Source organism: Apus apus, chromosome 4 (genome assembly GCF_020740795.1).
Source record: "Apus apus isolate bApuApu2 chromosome 4, bApuApu2.pri.cur, whole genome shotgun sequence".
Lineage (NCBI taxonomy): Eukaryota > Metazoa > Chordata > Aves > Apodiformes > Apodidae > Apus > Apus apus.
Genome location: NC_067285.1, coordinates 34,306,021 through 34,329,071, shown reverse-complemented (window position 1 = coordinate 34,329,071; position 23,051 = coordinate 34,306,021). Strand labels below are relative to the sequence as shown.

The window sequence follows — 23,051 nt, the reverse complement described above, 5'->3', positions numbered from 1 at the left end:
TTGCTCCTTTGCTGCCCCATTCCCCTTTCAGCTGAACCTTCCCTGTTATGCAGGTCCTGTTTGTTCCTGCTAAAGAGGTTTTCCAGCTTCTCCATCTGCTCCCAGCACTGGGTTATCTCCTGCTTCTTTTATATGCTGGTAGATGGAAGTGCAGGCAGCAGGGAGGAATCCCTTTGGAGAAAGCCCTGCCTCTAGGGATGGCTCTGCAGGGAGAGGGAAAGGAGTGGGTCTTGAGGAAGGAACACAAGTTAGTTTTGGCACCGTGGGAAGGTGACAGAGCCTGAGACAGAGGAGCTGGAAGAGGTGAGTTTTGGCTCTGATGAATGTGTATGCCATGACTGGCTTTTAGGAGTACTGGGTTATCTCCAGAGGTCCCCCCGGGCTGTGTCACTGTCTCTGCCTTGCCTTGGTGCTGCTGGCTTGGGTACCAGCAGGGACCGTGCATCGTGCTTGCGCCGGGGCTCCGACAGCAGCTCCCTCTCCCCATCTCCCCAGAGCTTGTAGCAAACGTGGTGCCCTAAAAACGCAGCAGCCACACTCTGCAAAAGCAGGCTGGGGAAGAGGGCTGAAGAGTTGCTTCAGGGCAAGAAATCCAGAAAGAAGAGACTGTAATTGCACTGCAGGTTTCAAGCTCCCTGGAGGTTGAGACCTGGTGCTTCTCGCTCGTTTTTGTCAGAGTCTATTCGCTGAGCAGTTTTGTTTTGCTGTTTCTTGGCCACCAGCAGCTCTGAAGCTGATCAATTATTACCAGTCCAGAGCAGTGCTTGAGGAGTGGTGGCACTTTCCATTGGGTGATTGATTCAGTTCATCTATTTGGATTTTTTGGGGAGGGGGGGAGCATTTGACAGGCCCCAGGCAGGGTCCGTCTGTGCGGAGGAGCCTCGGGATGCAGCGCCGCTTGTTCCCGCAGCACCCCCAGCTGCAGGGAGCACTGCACCCAGGTGAAGAGCTTGTGGTCTTAGAAGGTGTGTTCTTCAGGGTGCCAGCCACCCTGGGTTGTGCTCCACTTTGCTTAGTTCTCCCCCAGGTGGGGCAGAGAAGACGGACGGCAGGGGTGGGACGGGCACCGAGAGGTGAGGGCAGTCCCCAGGGGGTGAAGGTGTTGAGGGGGGAAAGCCCTTCTTTGAGTCAGCTCAGATAGTTTGCCATGCAGCATCTGCTGGGAGAAGGAGGCCCAAAATAGTGCTGATCTGCTCCAGTGCCTGAAGGGGCTCCAGGAAAGCTGGGGAGGGGCTTTTGACAAGGGCTTGTAGTGAGAGGACAAGGGGGAACGGGTGAAAACTGGAGGAGGGGAGACTGAGGTGAGACATGAGGAGGAAATTCTTGAATGTGAGGGTGGTGAGACCCTGGCCCAGGGAAGCTGTGGCTGCCCCATCCCAGCTCCAAAACTGGAGGAGATTGAGGTGAGACATGAGGAGGAAATTCTTCACCATGAGAGTGGTGAGAGCCTGGCCCAGGCTGCCCAGGGAAGCTGTGGCTGCCCCATCCCTGGCAGTGTTGAAGGGCAGGTTGGATGGGGCTTGGAGCAGCCTGGGCTGGTGGGAGGTGTCCCTGCCCACGCAGGGGGTTGGGATTAGATGATCTTTGAGGTCCCTTCCAACCCAAACCAGTCTGGGATTCTGTGATACTTAACTGCTTTACCCAAGCCAAGAATTATTTACCTCAGAGTGCAGGACACTCTGCACAAACCTCACTTGAAAAATCCATGCTCTCTGCCTGGGAGATGTGCAGAAAAGGGTTAAGCCTGAAAAACAACCTGCCCCGTTCTCTATAAATTAAAAAAAACCCACCCTGTTAACACAGTAATATTTTGATTTCCACAGGAAAGTGTTTATTTTGGTAACGTGTACAAAGTTTCAGCTCTTCTAAACCAGGGAGATTTCACAGCCAGGCTTTCATGTTCCCAGCAGAGAAGGAGGTGAGATACTCAAAGAATCTCTGTTCTTATTTTCAGCCCTGCACTTGCCAGCCAAATTTTCAAAAGGGCCCAGTTTGCTGACATAAATGGGGTTGCTGATGTGCTGAAAGAGAAGGAAGTGCTGGGGAACATGTTCCTCCCGAGGTCCATGTCTCTCCCATTTTATCTTCCTCTTCCATATGTTTCCTCTGTAAGGAGAGGGATTATTTATCATTAAAGTGGTATCTAATGTAAAAATTAAAGTTAATGACTGCTTAAATGAATTTACTGACAAAAATAAATGGCTGTCCTTCAGCTCCTATAATTTTAATTGGAGTGGGCTACAGCTTAATTAGCATGTATTGATTGGAGTCCCATCTAGAGGTGGGTGGACCGTGTAGGAACGTTGGGAGAAATCCTCCTGGCAGCTGAAGGTGCTTTCAGATTTGCTGATAACATCCTGAGTAATTGTCTGGTGAAGGGCCAGAAAAGTCTTTGGTCTCAAGCTGTTGGCTCTGCAGAAAGCTACAACCAAAGATCTTGTTGAAAATGAGGGCTAAGAATTGGCACGACCACCTTCTAGGTGGGAAGGGACTTTCTGCTCCCAGGATATTCATGATATACTGAATTAACTGCAGGAAGAACATGGGAAATGAGGAGGGTGTTTGAGCCCATCAAGAGGCTGACCCAACTGGAAATCTTTGAGGGGGATGGTTGGGTTCAATTGGACCTTGGGTCCCTCTGCTCTTTCCCCCAGGCAGGTGTCCCAGGTGTCCTGGTGGGGAGGAGGAGTGTGATGGCAAAGGGCTGGTTTGTGCCTCTGCTCCCAGCAGTGCCAGGAGGACCTGGGGACTGTGGTGGAGGCTGGAGCTGTGGTGGAGGCTGAACCTGTGTTGGGCTGCTACAGCCTAAGCCACGTGGTGGCATTTTGGCCTCCCTGGGAAGGAGGTGTTGGGAGCTTGGCCCACAGAGGACCACCTGCTATGGGCTGGTGGGGAGATGACATCCTGAGGTCCCATCCAAGCCTAAATGTCCCTGGGAACAGGGAGCCTGAGAAGCCTCAGAGCAGGTGTAAAGCCCCTGCAAGGCAGAGCCTGTAGGATGAGGAGAGGGAAGGCAATCCTTGCTCCCTGCCACCAAACCCTCCACCTGGTGCTGAAGACTTTTTGCCTGACCTGTTCTGCAGGGCAAAGGCCCTGCTCCCAACCTTTGCTGATCAACCTGTTTAAAAGAGCACCTGGTCTTCTCCACCATTCATCTTGGATGTTTTGCCAATGGACTGAACAGGGTGGAAGATGGGCCACGTCTCACCTTGTAGCTCCAGCTTGACCTCCTCCTCAGGGTGCTCTTGGCCCTCTGAGAGGTACCCACAGGAGCCTCTTGGCCCTTTAGAGCAGGTTTGGGTGTGCAAGGGCCATCCTTTCAGGGCAAGAGTTTGGGTAGCACAGGCCCTGCCAGCAGCCTCTTGCTTGGATGTGTGTCTTCAGCACGGGGTGGTCTGCAAGGGAGAAGGGCTGGTTTCTCTCAGCCTTGGTTTTGAGCAGGTTTTCTTTCCATAGCCCAGGCTCCTCTTTCTCCAGACAGCTTTTTTTTCTTTTGCTTTTTTCTTTTTTTTTTGCTTTTAATCAACCCCTATAGGTGGTAAAAGAATAAAAGATAAATAATAATAGTCCCTCTAGACTTGACTCCCAGCACGACGTTTACAAACCCAGATTCAGGCTGAAGAAGCAAAGCATAAAATAAAGGAAGAGAGAAGCTTTTTTTTTTTTTTTTTTCTTAGGGCTTGTGAATTCCCATCTCCCCTGAGCTGGAAGAGCTTCACAGCTTTCTTCTGTCACTGCTTTCTGTGCAGGGGATGGGGAAGGAGTGAGGGACAATGCTTTGGGCAGCCCTTCGCTCCCTTTTCTGCACCTAAATCCAGCTTGCAACAACGTGCAGCTTCTTGCCTTGCTGGGAGGGGGGAAGGTATTATGAAACCAGCCACGAACCTATCAGATAATTCAATGTTTGATGGCACATGGGGCTGGGGGCTCATCCCTGACTCCTTCGTGGCTGGGAAGTCCCTTCCCTGCTGGGGCAGGGGAGCGTCGGTCTGTCCCACAACCATGTGTCTTCTGACCCATATCACCCCATCAAGCCCCTGGGGATCACTGGAAAGCTTCTGGGATCATCCACTGCTCCCAGACAGAGTCCTGTGGAGGTGGCTAGATTTACTGTATAGCAGGAGATATATTTATTGGACGTAGGAGATGGTTTGGCCCTCGGGTTTCTTGGGTTCCTGAGTATTTTCCAGCAGGCATAATATTTTATCCCTGTTTTCTCATATTTCACACAGCAGGGGCTGTTACTGGGTGGGATAAGGATGTCCTTGCTCCTTCTAAATTGGGTTAATTGAAGTTTTCCTATTGTCCTGTGTGCCCTCAAGGGTGGGTATTTGGATTCCTCCAGCAGACTTGGGTAGATGGAGACTCCTCTTCCAACTTGTCAAGCCCAACCCTTGCTTTGTCACTTTTTATTAATGCTCTGCACAGGCAGTGGCCTTTTTTTTTTTTTTATCCCCCTCCAATATATTGAATAAATTCTACATCAGGAAGGAAAGTATCTTGCAATAATGAACCATCAGTGGGTATTTAAGATTGCTTTAATGGGTCACATTGATGTAATCTCCTGGGCCATAACCTTCATTCATATTTATGTCAGAAGAAAATATCCAGTAGAGGTGCCTCAAAGCCTTTCCCTGATATAAAAGTACAGATCTTCTAGCAAGCTGTCAGGGTTTGGAGGAGGGGAGAGGAAATATCAGGTGTTTAGGACATTTCTCTCTTCCATGGCCAAGTTCCTCACAAGCTGGTTTCTCACCCCGGGATGTAACCCAAGAAGGTGGGTGCTCACGGACCCAGAAGTGTGGGAGGTTGAAGATGTGGCTTTAAGAGCATCTTCATCATATCCTTCTCTCTTTTTTTTTTTTTTTCAGGTGGCTTAAAGAGACGAGTGGGCATGAAAGCTGCTCTCAGGTAGTTTGGCTGAAAAAAGACTTAATCAGAAGGGAAGGAGAGACCAGATTTACACAAATAAAAGCGGCGGGAGTAAATACGATCAATAACGTTTGACCTTCCAATCGTGTCCTTCTGCCCATTACTCCTTGTTGCTCTGAAGGCCAAGAACCAGCCTGGGCTGGGATATTAGTGGCATTTAGGTTGTCTGTAAGAGAAAAAGATGAAAATTGTATTTAAACCCATTCCTCTTGGCCAGGACAGGACAGTTCTGTCTTGATCCACCGCTGTGGGAAGATGAGATAAAGTTGCAACTCGGTCAAGATAGATGAGGAGAGAAGGGAAGGGAATGAAAATAATACAAATTATTGGGGCTGTCTCCGTGAGGCTGGGAGGACAGGACCAACATGACTAATGATTTGCAGAAAATGATTTCTTGGCCAAACTTGGCCTTTATAGAGGGAGAACTGTCAGGGGCCACAATGGAAGTTTTCGGATGTGTTCATGAGTCCGAATGATTTCATGAGGAAATAAAGCACCCCAGGCAGGGTTACCCCAGGGACTAATGCTCCTCTTGGCCAGCAAGAAACTCAAAGAGTCTCTGAGCAAAGAGGGCTTGTTCTTGAGGTCCCTCCAAGCTCTTCCAGTTAAAATTAGCCTGCTTAATTTGAGGTTTTTTTGGATTACAGGGAGTACGTATCGTGAAACCTAAATGCAAAAGGGGGTTGGTAGAGCAACCATCCAATTGTTGCTGCTCTGTTTCTATAAATAATTCTCGTGGCTTGGATCTAGGCCCACTTCATGTTTTTTTCCTCTTCTGATATGACTCTTTTCTCCTTTTGTTCTCATCCTCAGTCCTTGTGATACACCTGTGAGATGAATCGTTTATTCAGCCAGTTGTTCAGTGTGATTATCTCCAGCAGAGAAGCCAACCACTAAAAATTAGTGGGTTTGTAGAAATACAGGCTAAAGAAGGACTGGGTTTTGTTGGTATTTAAAAAAAAAAAATGTACATAATGGCATTTGTTGAAAAATAGGGGGTCAGCTGACACGATTTGTGTTGAACTCAACCAAAAATGACAGCAGAAAGTAGCAATTTTTTTAAAAATCAAGCCATTTCTTGGTGCTTTTTTGGAAATGAGATGCTTGGACTTCTTTTTCAAGTGATGTTTGGAGCACCAGTGAAGCTAATGCTAACTTAAAAAACCCCTCTGATTTGTGCTTCCCCAGTGAACCTTTTTTTTCCCCCCTTTTTTCCCCCTGTTTATTTTCTTGAGGAAGGAAGAAGCAAAACTTTGTCCTGAGTCACCTCAAACGACCCCGTGTCCTTGACCAGCAAAAAGAGCAACACAACCCTAATAAAATTCCATGAATCATAGATTTCTTAACTGCTTGAAACCCCCGTGAACAAAAACCCCAAGACAAAAGAAAAGTTGCCAAACCCTTGATGTTTTCCTTCTGGCAACTCTTTGCTTTATCCATTTGGTTGCCCAACTTCTGATTTGGAAACAAACTTATTTTAATTCCCATATGATGGGAATGCCCTTCAGTCCCTTTTGGCTTCTTTGCTTCCAGGTGTGTCCAGCCATCTCTCCCCAGGAGCTGGGAAGGCTCAAAGGCTCCTTCATGGAGGCCACTTGAAGCTGTGCTCTGCTGGAGGACCTGCAGAAGGGCTGGGTGGGGAAGTCCTCCCATCTTGGGGGGTCCGTCCCATCTTGGGTGTCCATCTCCTCTTGCTCCAAGGTGCTCAAATGCTCTGTGCTCTGACCATCTGCTGGGGTGTGGGGCGTGCCTGTGAAGCATGACTTGAATGTTGGCTGCTCTGAAAATGGAGGAGAAGCCACCAGTGCAAGCCAGGAGAAATGGGAAAGACGGTGACTCCTGCCAGCGTGGAGGTACCTCGGGTCCCTTTGTGCGTGGGAAACGACACCAAAAAACCTGGAGGCTGCTGGAGGAAGAGCATCTGGAGGGGAGGTGATGTGTGGCCTGGGCTGCAGAACAGGTACCAAGGACCTGGGCTTAGCTGCAGCCCTGCTGTGAGAAGGCTTTGAAGCCTCCTCCCTGCTTGCTGTGCAGGTATAACTCCCCTTAGAGCATCCTGGGAGCGGGGAAATGGACCCAGGCGTGGATGGAACTGGCTGCTTTGAAGAATTAAGAGGAAGAAGACTCTGCTTTCCCTTGCTTTTCCAAGCAGGAGATTCATGAGGTGGCTGGCTGAGCTTCAGGGACCTTGCAGTGTTTTCATCATATTGATGGGTGGATGGATTTTTGGTTCTTGGAGTATGTTTAAGACTTTAATTAAATCAGTACACTCTGCAATGGTTCCCTGCTGCTTATCAGCCTCTTAAGGCCTTGATTCATTGCTCAGTATGATATTTTTTTTTCCCAGCCTAAAGTAAGCTTTAAAAACTTGTTATTAGAGAGATTAAAGTTATAACCTAAACAAACTCATATCCACGTTGGTTGTTTTTTTTTTTTGCAGGGAAGATGTTTGTGGCGTCGTATTTAATGTTGCAAACAAAACTGCTTGTAGCAAGCTCTGCAGCCTGGTTGCCTTTCAAAGGGTTGATATGGAACCCTGTTTGATCTTGCACTCGTTGGGGCTTTTTCTTTGCGTTGTGTGACTCTCCTCTAGTCAACAAAACCCCCTTGAAACACCTGCAGATCAAGATGTCACCCACAGAGCTCTGTGGAAGCGGGAGGTGGTTCCGGAGGGGGCAAGGCATGGGTCCGAGGGCAAATGGAAAGCAGGGGAAGAAATACCACACACACAACTTCAGTCCTGCATCAGAGGGCAGGGAGAAGAGGAAGAGGGCAGCGAAGGAGAGGGCTTGTTCATTTGTTTGTTGCATCAGGCTTTGAGCTACGGGTTGGGTGTGAGGAGAAGGTTGTGAGGAGAAGGTTGTTAGTCGCAGGCTCGCTCTTGGCACGCGGTGCCCCGAGCTGCTGAAAAGCTTGTGGCTGAGAGCTGCTTAGGGGGCTTTCTGCTGCTGGCTGATGCCTGCTGGAGGTGAGGACCCAACAGGAGCAATGGGCAGGCTCCAAGGCTCCTCCTGCACAAGCCACTTGCTCTTGTGGCACCACGCAATGCCGTGGGTGATGCCTCTGGTCCTGAGCCCTGGAGCGCTGCTGCCCCATGGGGTAGGAAACAGGTACCCCCTGTCCTTGGGAAGGCAGACTTGCTGAGAACCCACCCTCCAAACCCTACCTCTGAAGCCACCCTTGCCTGCTGGCACTGCAGTTCTCCAAGGCTCCCAGGGTGGCACCGGGAGCATCAGCCCTTTTGGGGGATGTGTGGGAATGAACCAGGTGGTGGCTGCTGTTCTGCGCCAGCAGGTTTTTCTTAGTGTACTTATCTCTTATTTCTGTAAAGGTTATAAAAGTAAAGAATCCTGCTATTATAACAGAGTGTCCTCACGGTCCCTGCCTAGCTCCATGGATAAGTCTTGCTGGGGCTGACTCGAGGTGATTAACACACTACAGAGGGAAATGAGGGTTGTGGTTTTTTTTTTTTCAAGGCAGCAAAGACCTAAAGCTGAGAATGTGCATTGAAGAAGCTTGTTCCCTCCTGTCCCCTGTGCTCCAGGCTGATTAGCTTTGTTTTTTTTCCTCCAGCCTTAACTGGGGGAGACTGCTGTGTTTTTTTTTTCCCCCTCCTCCCCTCTAGTGTTGATCTCCAGAACTAGCAGTGGCCAAAGACATCAGGAGGTGACCTTGCTCTGCCGTGAGATCCTTGCTGGAAGGCCTGGGCCCAAGGAGCAAGCAGCTTCCCCATGGACCAGGTAAGCAACATCAAGCCTCTTTTTTGCAGCCCGTATCATGTCTGGGGAGTCCAGAGAAGTGAGCCAGATGAAGCACAGAGCTGGGCAGGGAGGCTGCTGGCCTGGTGCAGGATGAGCAGAAATGTACGACCCCTGCGAGCTGTGCTGAATTCATATTTATGCTGGCCCTGTCTCTCAACTGGGTATTTTAGCACTCTTCCAGGATTGGGTTGTGCCTTGGGCTGTAGCCAAGACCACTGGGAAGTGGGTTGGTGCTGCCCAGTGTTGCTCTGAACAGCGTGGCAGGGGTACCAAGTACATGCACTATGGCTGCCAGGGAGCTTATGTCCCAGGTGGGTTGTGAAATCCACCTCAGTAGTGCTCACATGCAGTTAGCTGGTCACCACCAGCACAGTCTTCTGCTGAAAGCACAGAGGCAGACACCTCTTTTACAGAAATCAAGAGAAGAATGACAGCTGTCCCTTTTTCTTTACAAGTTCTTACTGTCCTGTTCCCCTCCCTCCATCCCATACGCATAAATTACCATGCGTGGGGTATAAGTTCTTCAGGTTTCAGTTCCCTCATTCACCAGAAATGCTTCCTCTTTGTGGAGCACAAGCATTCCCCTGAGCCATCCAGCTGGATTTTTCTCCCTGCAGACCCAGCTCCTCCAAAACTCTTTTGACCTTTGAAAGCTTTGACTGGGGAAGGGGAAACCTCCCAGCACATGGTGGACGTTGCTCCCCGTGCAGGGATGCTGCCAAAGAAAATTCCACTGTGAGGAAGGGAGTAGCATCTCCTCTCCCTGCTCCCTAGATTTAGCTGTGCCATTAGCTGGACCCTGCACGTAAAGCTAATTTTATAATTTGTAAATGTAGCTGAGTGGGTTTTATAGGGGAATGTCAGGAAGAGATGAAATGGCTTCAATACATTTAGGAAGAAGTTGAATGCATAAAGCTCTCTCCCCACTTTCCACCCCCCCCTCCCTCCTTCCCTCTGTCTTGGAGTTGCATGCAGCAGAAACATGTCCATGCTAAGGGCTTTGTGGGCAGCACTCAAACCTTTAATTTTGCTTTTACAAGACAGTTTTACAACGTCAAGAAGAATGGAAAAGCTGCAAGGTGTGCATGCTGAAGACTCTGCGCTCCTGGAAAGCTTTGGATGGGCTCCAGGCAACGTTTGGTGGCAAAGAAAGCCGAAGGCTTTGGCAAGAGCAAAGTCAGCTGAACCCTCATCCCAACAAACTTCCTGTTCCTGTGAGCTGGGAATGTTGTAGGAGCATGGGAAGGACAGAAAATACGGGTTCTTGCAACACGGCGTGTCTGAGGGTGAGTTGTGATTGCATCAAGAATAGTTGCTTCTGTTCCACCCTACCCAGTTTTCCCTGTGACATGTGAAAATAAGCCATCCCATGATCTGCAAGGCCAAAAAGCCTGCTTTTTGCTTGGGGGGTGGGTTCATCTTGGAGTTCCTGAGTGCTTTCTCTGGAGTGGCTGTTCACCTGAATCAGAAAAAATTGTCCTCTTCACCTGCTCTCACCAAGGGGTGTGACACTGCTGTCCCCCAGTGATTTCTCTTTTGGAGAGGATCTCTCCCAATCTTCTTGGATGTGGTTAAGATGGATTGAGAGGTTCAGAAGTGATTAGTGAGACGACAAGACAGATGGATGTTGGGACTGTGTGCACCCTGTTCTTTAGCCAGGCTAGCAAAGTGTGCCAGGACGTGTCACGAAACACCCAGAACCTGAGAGCCTGGCCCTGTCCACACACTTCTGAGCTGCTGTGGGGTCAGGCAGAGGGTTATGGGCTTAGACATCACCCTCAGCAAGCTGGGGCTGGGCTGATAATCAGCATTCATAGAGCAGCCTTATCATAACCAGCAGCTCTGCTCCCCCCTCCTCACCACCCCAGGACTGAGCAAACACCTTGGCCAGCTTTCCCCCTCAGTTCTCCACTGGGGGCTTATCAAAAGATCTTCCCTGGTGTGGAGGAGGCTCCTCCCAGGCCAGTTTATCTGGCTCCAGCTTGGTAGCTTGCAAATAATCCCTGCTTGAAGACCTTGCATGCCTGAGAAGTGTTGGAGGGGGGCTCAGAGCTGGAAGGATTCCCTGAGTCTGTTCTTTCCACTCCATCTCGCTGCTTTTTGTATGTTCTTGGTTGTGTTTGCTTTTAATGATTCCCAGCTTGGACTCTTCCGTGATTTTTCTTTTTATTGTTTGTTTGCTTGTTTTTTCTGGTGTCTTTCTGTTGACCACTGATGGGAAAAGAGAGTGCTTTCCTCCTGCCTACCTACACAGTCAAACTTGCTGCAGCTCCCAAAGCCTTCACATCAGCAGGCAAGAGAGGAGGAGGGAGCTGGGAAGGCAAGGAAATCATTTGTATAGGTGCAGAGTGAGGAATCACCTTCCTTTAAGCTCCTGATCTGTGTTCCTACAGATTGCTGTCTCTGATCTTCCCCCCCCCACCTCCCCTCTGCCATGGGATCTGCAGCATGTCCCTGCTGCTGGCACATCTTTGCTCCCAGGAGGGTTGGAATAAGGACAGTGGGACTCGCCAATCCATATTATTGACAAGAAATCGTTGCTAAAGCCTTTGAAAGCATCTTCTGTAATTGATACAGCAATGGGGGGAGGGTGGTTTTTCCTGTAGGTGCAGGGCTTCCCCCCCCCCCCCTCCTTCTAATGTCTTTTAAAAGCACTGAGCTTGGTGTCCTCCAGCCATTTCCTGGTGGTGGTGCCAGATGCTTTGGGGGGGGGTGTCTCTAAATATTGCCCTGTTTGCTACTCAGGGATGAGCAGACTTGCAGGGAAGCAGATGGAGTCCAAACTACTGAGCCAGCAGCAGACCCCAGGGGCCAGAGATCACACCCCCAGCTGAGCCTAATATTGGGGTCCCCCTTTTAGCCACCAAGCTGCTTGGTCACCCAGACGCGGCCCTAGTGCCCTGAGCCAAGCTGGGTGGATCCTACAGGGGAGAAAGCAAGAGAGGTGCTCTGAGCAGGGCTGAAAACCCCCCAACCTCTTTCCTGGGCCTGGCAAAGCAGCCTGGCTGGGGCCAGGGCAGTGGTGGTGTCTGTAAGGAGCCCAAGGAGTAGGGGAGGGATGGTGGCCCATCAGGGTGAGTCTTGGCAAAGCCCCCATTTCCTCAAAGAAGACTTGTCTTCTGATCATCTCCTTTGGCTTTTTGCTGGTGTCTGTTGCTAGGAGATAGCATAGTCCCTTTTGAAGCATCTTCAGCCACCTTCTACCTTCCTGGAGACCTTCAGCTTGGCAGGGTCTCCCTGTTCCTCTCCTCTGCTCATCCCTTTCATCTTTCTTCTCTTGCCTCCACGCACTGATCAGGAAGGACTCATCTCCTGGTGCTTGTTCCAAATGGTGGTGTGAGACTGCTCCCCAGACCCCCTCATTTGAATCAGCATGGGATTCAGCAGCAGCCACCTGTCTGTGCACTGAATTCCAGGTGTTCATGCTCCTCCCCAAGGATGGAGGAGCCGGGACTAAGAACACAAACATCCCCCCCTGGCATGTGTTGGGCTCCTCCTGCATGTAGATATGGACCCCACAGGGACAGCCACCACCTCTTTGGCCAGGAGGTGCATTTGGGGTGTGTGGTGGCTTCTCAGCCCTCTGTGGGCATTTCTCAGCTGAGTGGGCTTCCCTTTGGGCATCATCATTTTCCAAGCAGAGCTTTGATGGTGCTGCTGGTAGGAAGGCAGGCAGCAGACAGGGTTTCCCTTACAGGGTTGAAAAAGACAAAGGGAGGTGAAGGAGACTGCACAGAGCTGCATGCACAGAGCAGGTGGGCACTTAGGGCAGCAAAATGTTTCGTGATTTTGAGTCTTGCACCTGGGGAAGAAAAACCCCAGGTACCAGTACAGGCTGGGGGCTGAGCTGCTGGAGAGCAGGGCAGGAGAAAGGGACCTGGGGGTCCTGGTGGACAGGAGGGTGACCATGAGCCAGCAATGTGCCCTGGTGGCCAAGAAGGCCAATGGCATCCTGGGGTGTATTAGAAAGGGGGTGGTTAGTAGGTCAAGGGAAGTTCTTCTCCCTCTCTATTCTGCCTTGGGGAGGCCATATCTGGAATATTGTGTCCAGTTCTGGGCCCCTCAGCTCCAGAAGGACAGGGAACTGCTGGAAAGAGTCCAGGGCAGAGCCACAGAGATGATGGAGGGAGTGGAACATCTCCCTGATGAGGAAAGGCTGAGGGAGCTGGGTCTCTTGAGCTTGGAGAAAAGGAGACTGAGGGGCAACCTCATCAGTGTTTACAAATATGTTCAGGGTGAGTGTCAGGAGGACAGAGCCAGGCTTTGTTCAGTGATGTCCAGGGACAGGACAAGGGGCAGTGGGTGCAAACTGGAGCAGAGGAGGTTCCATGTGAATATCAGGAAGAACTTCTTTCCTGTGAGGGTGACAGAGCCCTGGGACAGGCTGCCCAGAGAGGCTGTGGAGTCTCCTTCTCTGGAGACATTCAAACCCCCCTGGGCACGTTCCTGTGTGATGTGCTCTGGGTGCCCCTGCTCTGGCAGGGGGGTTGGGCTGGGTGATGTTTCCAGGTCCCTTCCAACCCCTAAGGTTCTGTGATTCTGTGATTGCCTGGTGAGGAAGTGACATTTTCCAGCTTGCTTGAGGATGGGAGAGAAATGCATCCGTGTCAGCTTCCCAGACTCACGAGCTGGGGCTGACCTGGATCCATGCAGACTTCATCCCAGAGGCCTGCTTCTTCACTTTGGAGCAAGGGGCTGAGCTGGATGTCAGGAGAAAAAAAAGTCAAAATAGCCAGTGCAGTGGTTTATCTGCTGAGAAAGCCCTGCTGGATCCAGGGATGTTTGGGGAAGGCTCAGGTTTGCCAGCAGCTCAGTGGGGTTGGGGTGATGTGTTTAGCCCTGCTCCTGTTTATTTGCCTTTGGAGTGAAGGATGCAGCTGGTTTGGAAGGAGCAATAGAAAAATCCAACCAGTCTCCCCCCTCTCTGCATCCATTAGTGCCCACCAGCCCATGGCTGGAACCCCACTGGTGCTTTCCCTTCCTCCTGTCCATCCTCATTTAGCATTTCCTCATATTTCACCTCTGTCCTGCAGCCACGTTTAGTAGCGATTGCTTCACACACTTCTCATGCTGCAGGTGTCACAGCACGATGGCTGGTGCCTTTTGTTTGGTTTCCAAAAATGCCTCCTCCTAAACCACCCAACCCCAAAGCCAAACCAGTTCTTCAAAGCTGAGATTGCAGGAGGATTTTGCAGGGGAAGTGGAGAAGTTTGTGGCCGTTTCTTGCTCTTCCCCTTTGCAGCCTCACCCCGAGATTTGGTTTCAAGGTTATGGGCATTGAGTTATCAAAAAATGTTTTCTTCTGGGTCTTTGGAAATGACAAATAAGGACCAATCTCAAGAGCTACAAGGAGCTGTGGGAGTTAGGAACTTTTCTGGGAACTTCTTCCTTTGTTCAGCTTCCGTGTTAACTCAGGTCAACTCGGAGGCATCTCTTCATCACCGAGAGGTCCTTTTCCCTACCACACTTGGCCAGCATCAACTGGTAGAGCCTGAATTCCATCTGTGCTTCATACATGGAAAGGGGAAGACTCGGTGTAGAAGGAACAATAAACCCCAACTCATTCTGTGAGGGAGGGCTCATCCTACCGGCCTCCCCAGCTGTGCCATGACACGTAACCCTTGCCATAAATGCCTATTGCTCCACGCAAGCAGCAGTGAGGGCTTTCTGCCTCCTCTAAACCCCTTCCTGCCCTCTGTCACACTTGGGAACATATTGCTCACGTCCAACTTGAGTGAGACAAACTGCTGTCCCCACACCCCATCCATCCCTGGGCTGCCAGTGGCTGTGCAGCCACCCGTCCGTCCCACTTAACCGCTCGGGCTAACGAGGGAAATCAATCACGTTGTCCTTGGGCATCCATCTCTGCCAGTTCTGGCCCCTCCTCGGCAACCCCAGAGGGGCTGGGGGAAGCCTGGGCATCCCTGTGGCGTGGTGGGCAGCCCCAGCTTAGGTTCCCCACGAGCATCTTGCAGGAGAAGGTCACAAGTGGGAGGGAAGTGCAACGCTGCAATTAGAAGCCGCTATCTTGACAGTGCTGGAGGCTTTGCCGTTGCTCTCTTGGTATTAATAATCTTCCTTTAGCTGGGAGGTGCTTGTGCTAGATCTGCTTGTTTCTAGCTGAAAGAAAACCCATTACAAGACCCATCTTCAGCCCTCTGTAGTGAGGGCTCCTCTCTTTTAGCAGAAATTGTTGGCTCAGAAAAGACCCAGCCAACCCAGAAGTGTAAAATCGCAGACGAAGTGAGTTGTGTCGAAGGATGCTGGCCATTTGCTGTATTTTTAACACCCCATTTCTGCAAATCCCCCGTGGAGGCACTTGAAAACAACCTATTTCCCCTGCTTTTTTTCCTGCTAGTTTCGTCGTTCTGACAAATGCTTGATGTGTTGGTTGTGTTTCCAGTGCTGCTGGGAAGTGGCCGTGGCTTTTGTGCCTTCGAGCTGGCACCAAACGCAATTTCTGCAAAGAAAAGAGTGGCTGGAGGTAACTGCTCCTCTGGCCCTTTTGCACCCCACTACAATTTGCTCTCCTAGAAACAACACCTGCCTATTTTACATCTCTGCCAACAGCTTTCCTTATGTATTGGAAGGGTAGGGATTCTTGGAGGATATTTCCAGTTTTCTTCTCCTCTGCTGTTTATGGCGGTTGCGCTCCAGCAAATTGGTCTCCAGCTGGACCTTTTCTTCTCTGTTTTGGCTGGAGAGAGCCTGTCTTGCTTGCTGGGTGGTCAAAAGTCCTTCCCACACAATGGTCCCACAACGAGCTCCTGGGGGATACGGGATGAAAAGAATTCCCTGCTTGGCAGTGATGTGATGACACAGGGTGTGTGTGTGGGGGCAATATCGTGTTCCTCTGCGCAGCCTGGTAGTAGTGCTGGCATCTCCCTGGGGTCAGTGGCCACCCAGACACAGAGGGGTGTTGTGGTGACACGAAGGACAGCCCGTGCCGGCCTCTGTCAAGGGGAGGCTGAGATGTCTCAGTCTCAGCTGCCTGCAAAGTTTGTTGTCGTCGTTATTATTTGGAGGGCAACGAAGCTGCTGTTGAGCTGGTCAAGGTCGCTGGTGAGAAGAGGAGAAAAGCCTCCTTACACCAGGTGGAAAAGAGGTCTTGCTGGGCTACCCAACGCTTTTGGATAGGTGGAAAAGCAGAGCTGCTCTCAGAGTCTGCCTAAGCAGGTCCCAGAAAGAGTGAGGATGGTGACGGCCTTGCAGCCAAGCTTGAGCTGTACCTGGTTGAGTCCTCAGGCAGTTGGCTGCATTTATTTATCCATCCCTTTTCCACTCTTCCACAAGAAGAGCCATGATAAGGACCAGCATCTAGTTAGAAAATGAGAACTAATGGCATGAAAGACCTATGATTCTTGACACTGTTAATCAAATATTTCACCACTAGTGTAAAGGCTGGTTTCCTCAAAGCTCTGTGGACTTGCTCACCATACCCTGTGTTGACGTGATGGGAGGTTTATTCCATCTTTTCAAAGCTCTTCTGGTATTCTGGCTCTTACTAAAATGAGCATTAACTGGTCCAGATGACTCTTTGGCTGGCTCTCTTCAAGTTCTTGAAGCCAGTTCTCCCACCTTGATCACCTACATTTACCTCACTCTTGTAGTTGCCACATTTTGCCACTTTTGCACAATCTTGAGTTGTTATGGAGCCCATGGATTTGACTCCCTTCCCAAAATGCCAAAGGAAAGAGCAATATGTACCTCCCAAGCAGTGCACTGTCAAGTTCTCTCTTTCATGGCAAAAGCAGGAATGAAACCTCTTGCTGTCCCCAGCTCTCTGGACTGGTGCAAACTGCATGAAGTTCAGCAAGGTCCTGCACCTGGGTCAGGGCAATCCCAAGCACAAATGCAGGCTGGGTGGAGAATGGCTGGAAAACAGGCTGGAGGAGAAGGACCTGGGGGTGATGGTGGGTGAGGAGCTCAACATGAGACAACACCGTGCGTTGGAGCCCAGAAACCAACCATGTCCTGGGCTGCATCAAAAGAAGTTTGGCCAGCAGGTCAGGGGAGGTGATTCTGCCCCTTTACTTGGCTCCCGTGAGACCCCACCTGGAATGTTGTGTCCAGTTCTGGAGTTTCCAACATAGTAAGAAGGACACGGAGCTCTAGGAGAGAGTCCAGAAGAGGCCACGAAGATGATCTGAGGGCTGGAGCAGCTCCGAGGACAGGCTGAGGGAGTTGGGGATCATGGAATCACAGAATCCCAGGGGTTGGGAGGGACCTGGAAAGATCACCCAGCCCAACCCCCCTGCCAGAGCAGGGTCACCCAGAGCACATCACACAGGAACGTGTCCAGGGGGGTTTGAACGTCTCCAGAGAAGGAGACTCCACAGCCTCTCTGGGCAGCCTGTTCCAGTGCTCTGTCACTCTCATGGTGAAGAAGGGGGATGGTGCTCAGCCTGGAGAAGAGAAGGCTCCAGGGAGACCTTAGAGCACCTTCCAGTGCCTGAAGGGGCTGCAGGAAAGCTGGGGAGGGGCTTGGGACAAGGGCAGGGAGGGATGGGATGAAGGGGAATGGATGAAAACTGGAAGAGGGCGATTTAGGTTGGACATGAGGAGGAAATTCTTTGCTGTGAGGGTGGTGAGAGCCTGGCCCAGGTTGCCCAGGGAAGCTGTGGCTGCCCCATCCCTGGCAGTGTTGAAGGGCAGGTTGGATGGGGCTTGGAGCAACCTGGGCTGGTGGGAGGTGTCCCTGCCCATGCAGGGGGGTGGGACTAGATGGTCCAACCCAAACCAGTCTGGGATTCTTCTAGGAGCTGCTGCCCAACCCCAGACATTGAACCTGACTCACTCATCTGGCTTCCCCAAGCGCCGCGGCCTCGTTGCGAAAAGGAGAAGGGATCAGGATTAGAGGGAGACAACTCGGCCAACATCTAAACCGAGTAACGTTCCAAGGCACGGGGGGAGGACCTGCTTGTTCCCCAGAACACTCTTCACCATCTTTCACCGAGTCAAAAAGAGCTGACAGGAGAAGAGATGAGCTTGTCTCTCAGCTGGGCTCGCCAGCCTGCGTGCCGGGAGAGATCGCTGCTGGGGGTTGTTTGGCTCCTCTTCTCCTCCCAGGGACACCCGAGCTGGACCAGCCCACTGAGGCTGCTGACACCATCAGAGAAACGAAGCTCGTGTGTCGGGAGGGAAGGCAAGGAAAGCCTGACTTAATTAAATTAGCCAAATGAAAGCTGAGGAAGAGAGCTGCCTGGAAAGACGTTGGCGGGGAGGAGGGAGCGTCAGCCCAGGAGAACTATTTATGCCCGAGGACAGTGTTGGCACAAGAACAAATGGACGTGAAGAGGCCCAGAATAAATTCAGCCTGGAAACTGGAAGATCGCTTCTGACAATTAGAGAGCAGTCAGACTCTGGCCCAGCCTCCCCACGGGAACAGAGGGGCTAAAAACCCTTCCTGCTTTTAGCTGGAGCTTGCAGGAGAGCCGGATCCAGTGAAGCAAGGGCTGCCCTGTAGCCCCACCCTCCTTCTCCTTGCTTTATTTCCCCCCTGTTTCTGCCTCAGCTGCACATTTCTGGCAATTCTTGTCACGTCCCACCCTCCTCCCTGTCCCCTGATATGAATCTCAGTTGCTGGCTTCACTCCCTTCTGATGCAGGTGGCTTTCTTCTGGCTGTAATAACTTGCCTGCGTGGTCAGGAGCCTGCAGTATTCTTGGGGCTTTTTCATGTTTTGTCTCTGTGCCCAATCCCTCTTCATCCCTTTGTCCTTCTTGCATGGAGAAGGCCAGACAAGGGGACAGGTGGTGTCCTCCAGCCAAGGTGGCTCTGCCAAACCCCACGCAGGTGTGAGACCCCCTGGAGGGGACTTGGCTGGTTTTTTTCTGCTTGGTTGAAGCAGGCACAAAATGGGAGACTATTTCCAGCCCTTGTATAATATGGGCCTGGAAATTACTTGTCCCACTGCTGGAGAAGGGCTTTTTTTGGAAATCCAGATTACTCCTGCCTGGGAGCCTCGGGAAGCTGATGGCAGCAATTTGCAACCAGAGCCTTGGGAGTGAACCTTGCTTGCACAACTCTTTCCAGCCCTGGGAAGCAAGAGATGCTTCCTGATGGGCTTTCCATGTGCCTTTCCTCCTGGTTCCCTTCAACTGCTGCAAAGGGGATGTGGGCAGTGAGGTTGCTGAGCTCACCTTGTGCACAAGGATGTTTCCAGGGTGGTGGCAGTGATGCTCTTGGCTTACCAGGTTGGATGTGCCTGGTTGTTTTACATGCAGCAATGAAGCTTTGATGTTGAAGTTGCCTCTTTGCTAAAAATACAGGCAGTGGAGGGATGTGAGTGGGTGTGAGGGAAGAAAAGGGATTTCTTTGCTTGCAGGTTGTACACTAGGCTGGAGCCTTTCTTCATTTATTACCGTAATAAGCAGGAAACACACTCTGAAACTTCCCAAAAGGCTGGAGGCCTCACAAAGAGAAGTCTAAGACCAAATTCCTCCTGCAGCCCAATCATAACATTGAATCCCAAGTGTCCCTAAGTTAAAAAAAAAAAAAAGAAATTAAAAACCTTTGTAGGGCATTAGAGGAGCTTTCTGGATCATCTCATGAAATCTTTGCAGCAAGGTAGTTGAAATGTTGGATTTTCCAGGGAATGAATAAGGCCTTGGAAAAAAAAAAGGTCTGTTTTCATTGATATTCTCTGAGTGTCAGTGCTTAACCAGCCTTAGTTCCAGCAGATATTCAAACAATTCCTCTTGATGAGGGAGCAAATCTTGGTGCTTCTCTTCTCCTCTTGCAAAGGACCAGCCCCTGCATCTGGTTGAACTCCAGGCTCCCTCCGTTGCGTTGCCATGATGTGTTTAGTTCTCATTATCCATCTGCTCACAGGTGGGAGCTGGAGAAAGGGAGGGATGTGGAAGTTCTCAGAAAACCCCTTTGCTGGGATGTTTCACCTCGTCTCCTGCCTCACACCTCAGAAGCAGGCATTTCTACCTCCATCAATACCCACCTCTTTCTAAACCTCTTCCCCTTCCCTCTCATTATTGCAGGTTTTAGATGAATCCTGATCTTTCTGTGTCATTTTTTTTTTCCACAAAGCAAACTAGGAAAGAGAATCTGATCAGAATGCATTGGAAAAAAAAAACCCACCCTAAACAACACAACCAGCCAAGCTGATTTAGTGAAGCAGCAGTTTGTGCACGTCAAGGTTGATTTTGTTGGGTTGTTTTTTGTGGGTTTTTTTTTCCTCCCCTTGATGCTTTGATGTCTAATTGGGCAGCAGGTGAAGTTGAATAAATCATTCGTGGAATGGCCAAAAATGGGGACTTTGTCAATGGAGTGGGAAGACCCTGGGTTTTGCTGGGCTTCTCTCCACCCTGGAGGGCAACCAAGTGCCCCAACCTTGCTGCCAGCCCCTCTGGGGCTGTGTGGGGACAGGGTGGGTGGTGAGGAGCTCTGGGGGCTGGTCTTGGTTGCTGTTCCCCAGGTGAATGGGGAAAGAGAGGAGGATGGAGGAGGAGCAGCTGGAGCTCTGCTCACACATTCACATGTTTATCAGCCACCTCTTGCTGCCAGTGTGGTCCTGGCAGAGGGGACAGGCTTGTCCCTTCTGCAGTCACCCCTGTGACCTGCCACTGTGGCGTGATTCCAGGAGAGTCATCAGGTACTAAAAATAACTGGGGAACAGCTGATGCTTTGTTTTCTCTCCACGTGTGAGTGGAATTAGCCAGGAGGGTGGCTCCAAGCTGAGACCACTGCTGCTTGTGGTCAGCTGCTCTCCTGTCCTGCTGGGCAAGGACAGGTGTCTGTGGGTCTCATGAGTAGGACTTGGAGGACACAGCTCCTTGGCACTGCTCCATGGCTTCAGTGCCACCCTTGCTGGGCTGTCAGAGGTGGTTTTCCCCTGACACTGTGAAATGAGGCCCTGACAGGCAAGTTCTCCAGCTCTGGTTGCATTTTTATTTTGCCTTTTGCTTTGGTCTCTGGGTAAGTAGAGGCTCTGGATGTAACTTCACATCAGAGGGACTGAAATCTTCCAGATGAGTTGCTCTCAAGTGGGAGTGAGGAGCCAATGTCCAGAGTATCTGTAGCCTCAAGCAGTAACCTGTGGACTGACACCCTTAGCTTTCTCCTACAGGAGAATTTCTGGAGTGGCCCTTGGAGGAAAGAACCAAGAGCTTGCTGCATGGACTGCAATGGTTTTCTGTCCTTTGCATGACCAGAGAGCTGGGCTTGCAAATAGTGCTGCTGCTTTTTCTCCCTCTGCATGTCTTTGTTTAGGGCTTCCTATCATTCAAGACACGGTTGGCTTCATTGGCCTTTCCTGCTGGGTGATGCAAAAGAGGAGGGACAAGTTGATGTGGACCTTGCTGGTTCAGCTGGCCCTCTTTGGTGGTGACATCTGGAGATACAACAGCTGTGGGTTGGCTCTGGTGTGGTTGTGGGCCATAAACACCTAATAAAAAGCCTTGGGTGCTCAGGGCACCCTGGGGCTGGTGGAGGAACTGGTCTGGACACTCTTCTGTGTTACACGGCTGTTTTATTCTGGCTGTATTATTCTCCATAGAATCCCAGACTGGTTTGGGTTGGAAGGGACCTTAGAGACCATCTAGTCCAACCCCCTGCACGAGCAGGGACACCTCCCACCAGCCCAGGTTGCTCCAAGCCCCATCCCACCTGCCCTTCAACACTGCCAGGGCTGGGGCAGCCACAGCTTCCCTGGGCAACCTGGGCCAGGGTCTCCCCATTTCTCCTCCCTTAGCTGGGACCCGTGCTCCTCACGTGCTTGGCTTGCAAACAGCAAGCTGCCCTGCCTTAGCAAAGCAGGTTTTTGAATCAGAGATACGTGTCCTTTGCCTTGCTTGGAGCAGCTCTCTGAAATCACGGTGCTGTATCATCCACACCAAACATTTTCAGCCCTGGAAGCTGATGTTTTAGGGAGGCACCTTCATCCCTCTCCATGGAGAAGTGGCTCTTCTGGGCCTGGCTGGCGTGGGGACTCGGATTGGACAGTGCTCAAGCTCTGGCTTTACCTCTGCTTGTAATTCAGCTATTGTATGTTGCCCTCTAATTAGAGGTGATGCTTGTCTCAGCTTTCCTTCCTGGGAAACCTGTCTGCATGTGTGATTAGGGCTGTGCCTCCTCCTCCCTGCCCACCTTGCTCGGGAAGTGGGATGCGATTCCCGTCGCCTCTTCCCTCCTCTGGCAGCTGTAGCTCTGCTGGAGCATGGAGTTCACAGAGGGGACAGCAGCCAAGATTCAAGGAGAGAGAGAGGATGGGTGTCTGCTGTCCTCTCTTAACTCCAGTTGCCTCTTTTCTTATTTATAAGTGCAAGCAAACAGGTGCTAAAAGCTGCTTCCCTCCCCCGGGTCCTTGCGTTGCGCAGGCAGGACTCTCTCCTGGGATGTCTCCTTGGAATGTCCCTAAAAAGCTCCTTCTGAGCATTTCCACATAGATTTGATTTGGCTGTTTATCTTCCCATCTCTTCTGCTTTGTTCTAACTGGGGTTTGGGCAGAGGGCTGTCCTGGAGCTCTCCCCGGGGCTCCTGGAGATCACTTTGGATATTGCTTTTTTCAGCAGGGTTTCCTGGCAGCCCAGTTCAGGGCTGGGGTTTGGAGTTGGGAAGGTTCATTCTTCAATGAACTGAGGACCTGTGAGTCTCTGCACTGGGGGTCTTCCTTTGCTTGTGCAACCTGCTGGAGTGAGTGGATCCTCCAGGTATCCACTCAACCTCAGGAGAACAATGCTTCAGAGCAGGTTTTGTGTGGTCCTGTCACCTTCTGCACCAGAACAACCCAGGAAGCCTCCTAAATTCCCTCAGGTGCTCATGCTGGCTGTTCCCAGTGTGTTTTTAACTGAATGTTCTTTGTGGTAAAGCAAAACCCCATTGCTGATGCTGTCATTGGAGAAAAATGTAGTCATTGTTACTATTATTATTATTATTATTATTATTTTTAGGAAAGATGCAATCTCACCTCATGCATAAAATTAGTTGAATGGAACAGCAGGAATATTTGCTTTCCTGTGCTTGTTTGTGGAGTGAGTGAACAATTTCTTTGCTCCCTCTCAGGCCCGGGATGAATGATCTGTCATTGAAACTGTATTTTTAGCTGAGGTGTGTCCATGAAGACAGCAGGGAACCAAAAATTAGGTTTCAAAAATGATTTTGAGAAGGAATTTGTGAGCTTCTAAAGGTAGTCAAGCAGCCAGCAAAGCTGAGACTTGCAAACAGCTCAGGGAGAGAGAAAGAGGGTGGCAGTGGGGCAGCAAGTAGGTTTGTGCTCTGAGTCCTCAAATGAAGAGGATTCACTTCATCCAGGGTGGAGGGGACAAGAGACAGCAGGGTTGGGAGCCCCAAACCTGGTGTTTCCAGTGGTCTTGCCTGAGCTAAGGTCACCCTGTGCATCTCTTGG

At 50.8% G+C, this 23,051-nt stretch overlaps 1 protein-coding gene and 1 long non-coding RNA gene across 2 annotated transcripts in view; one reads left to right on the top strand and one right to left on the bottom strand.

Annotated features, from left to right (window-relative positions):
* The window catches only part of PCBD1 (pterin-4 alpha-carbinolamine dehydratase 1), a 468,321-nt gene that overhangs the window by 37,643 nt on the left and 407,627 nt on the right, over window positions 1-23,051 (bottom strand). The gene's annotated exons all lie outside the window — the stretch shown is intronic.
* Window positions 1,825-7,337, top strand: LOC127384124 (uncharacterized). Its single transcript, XR_007889375.1, has 2 exons — window positions 1,825-1,918; window positions 4,872-7,337. It is a non-coding gene; the product is annotated as an uncharacterized LOC127384124 (long non-coding RNA).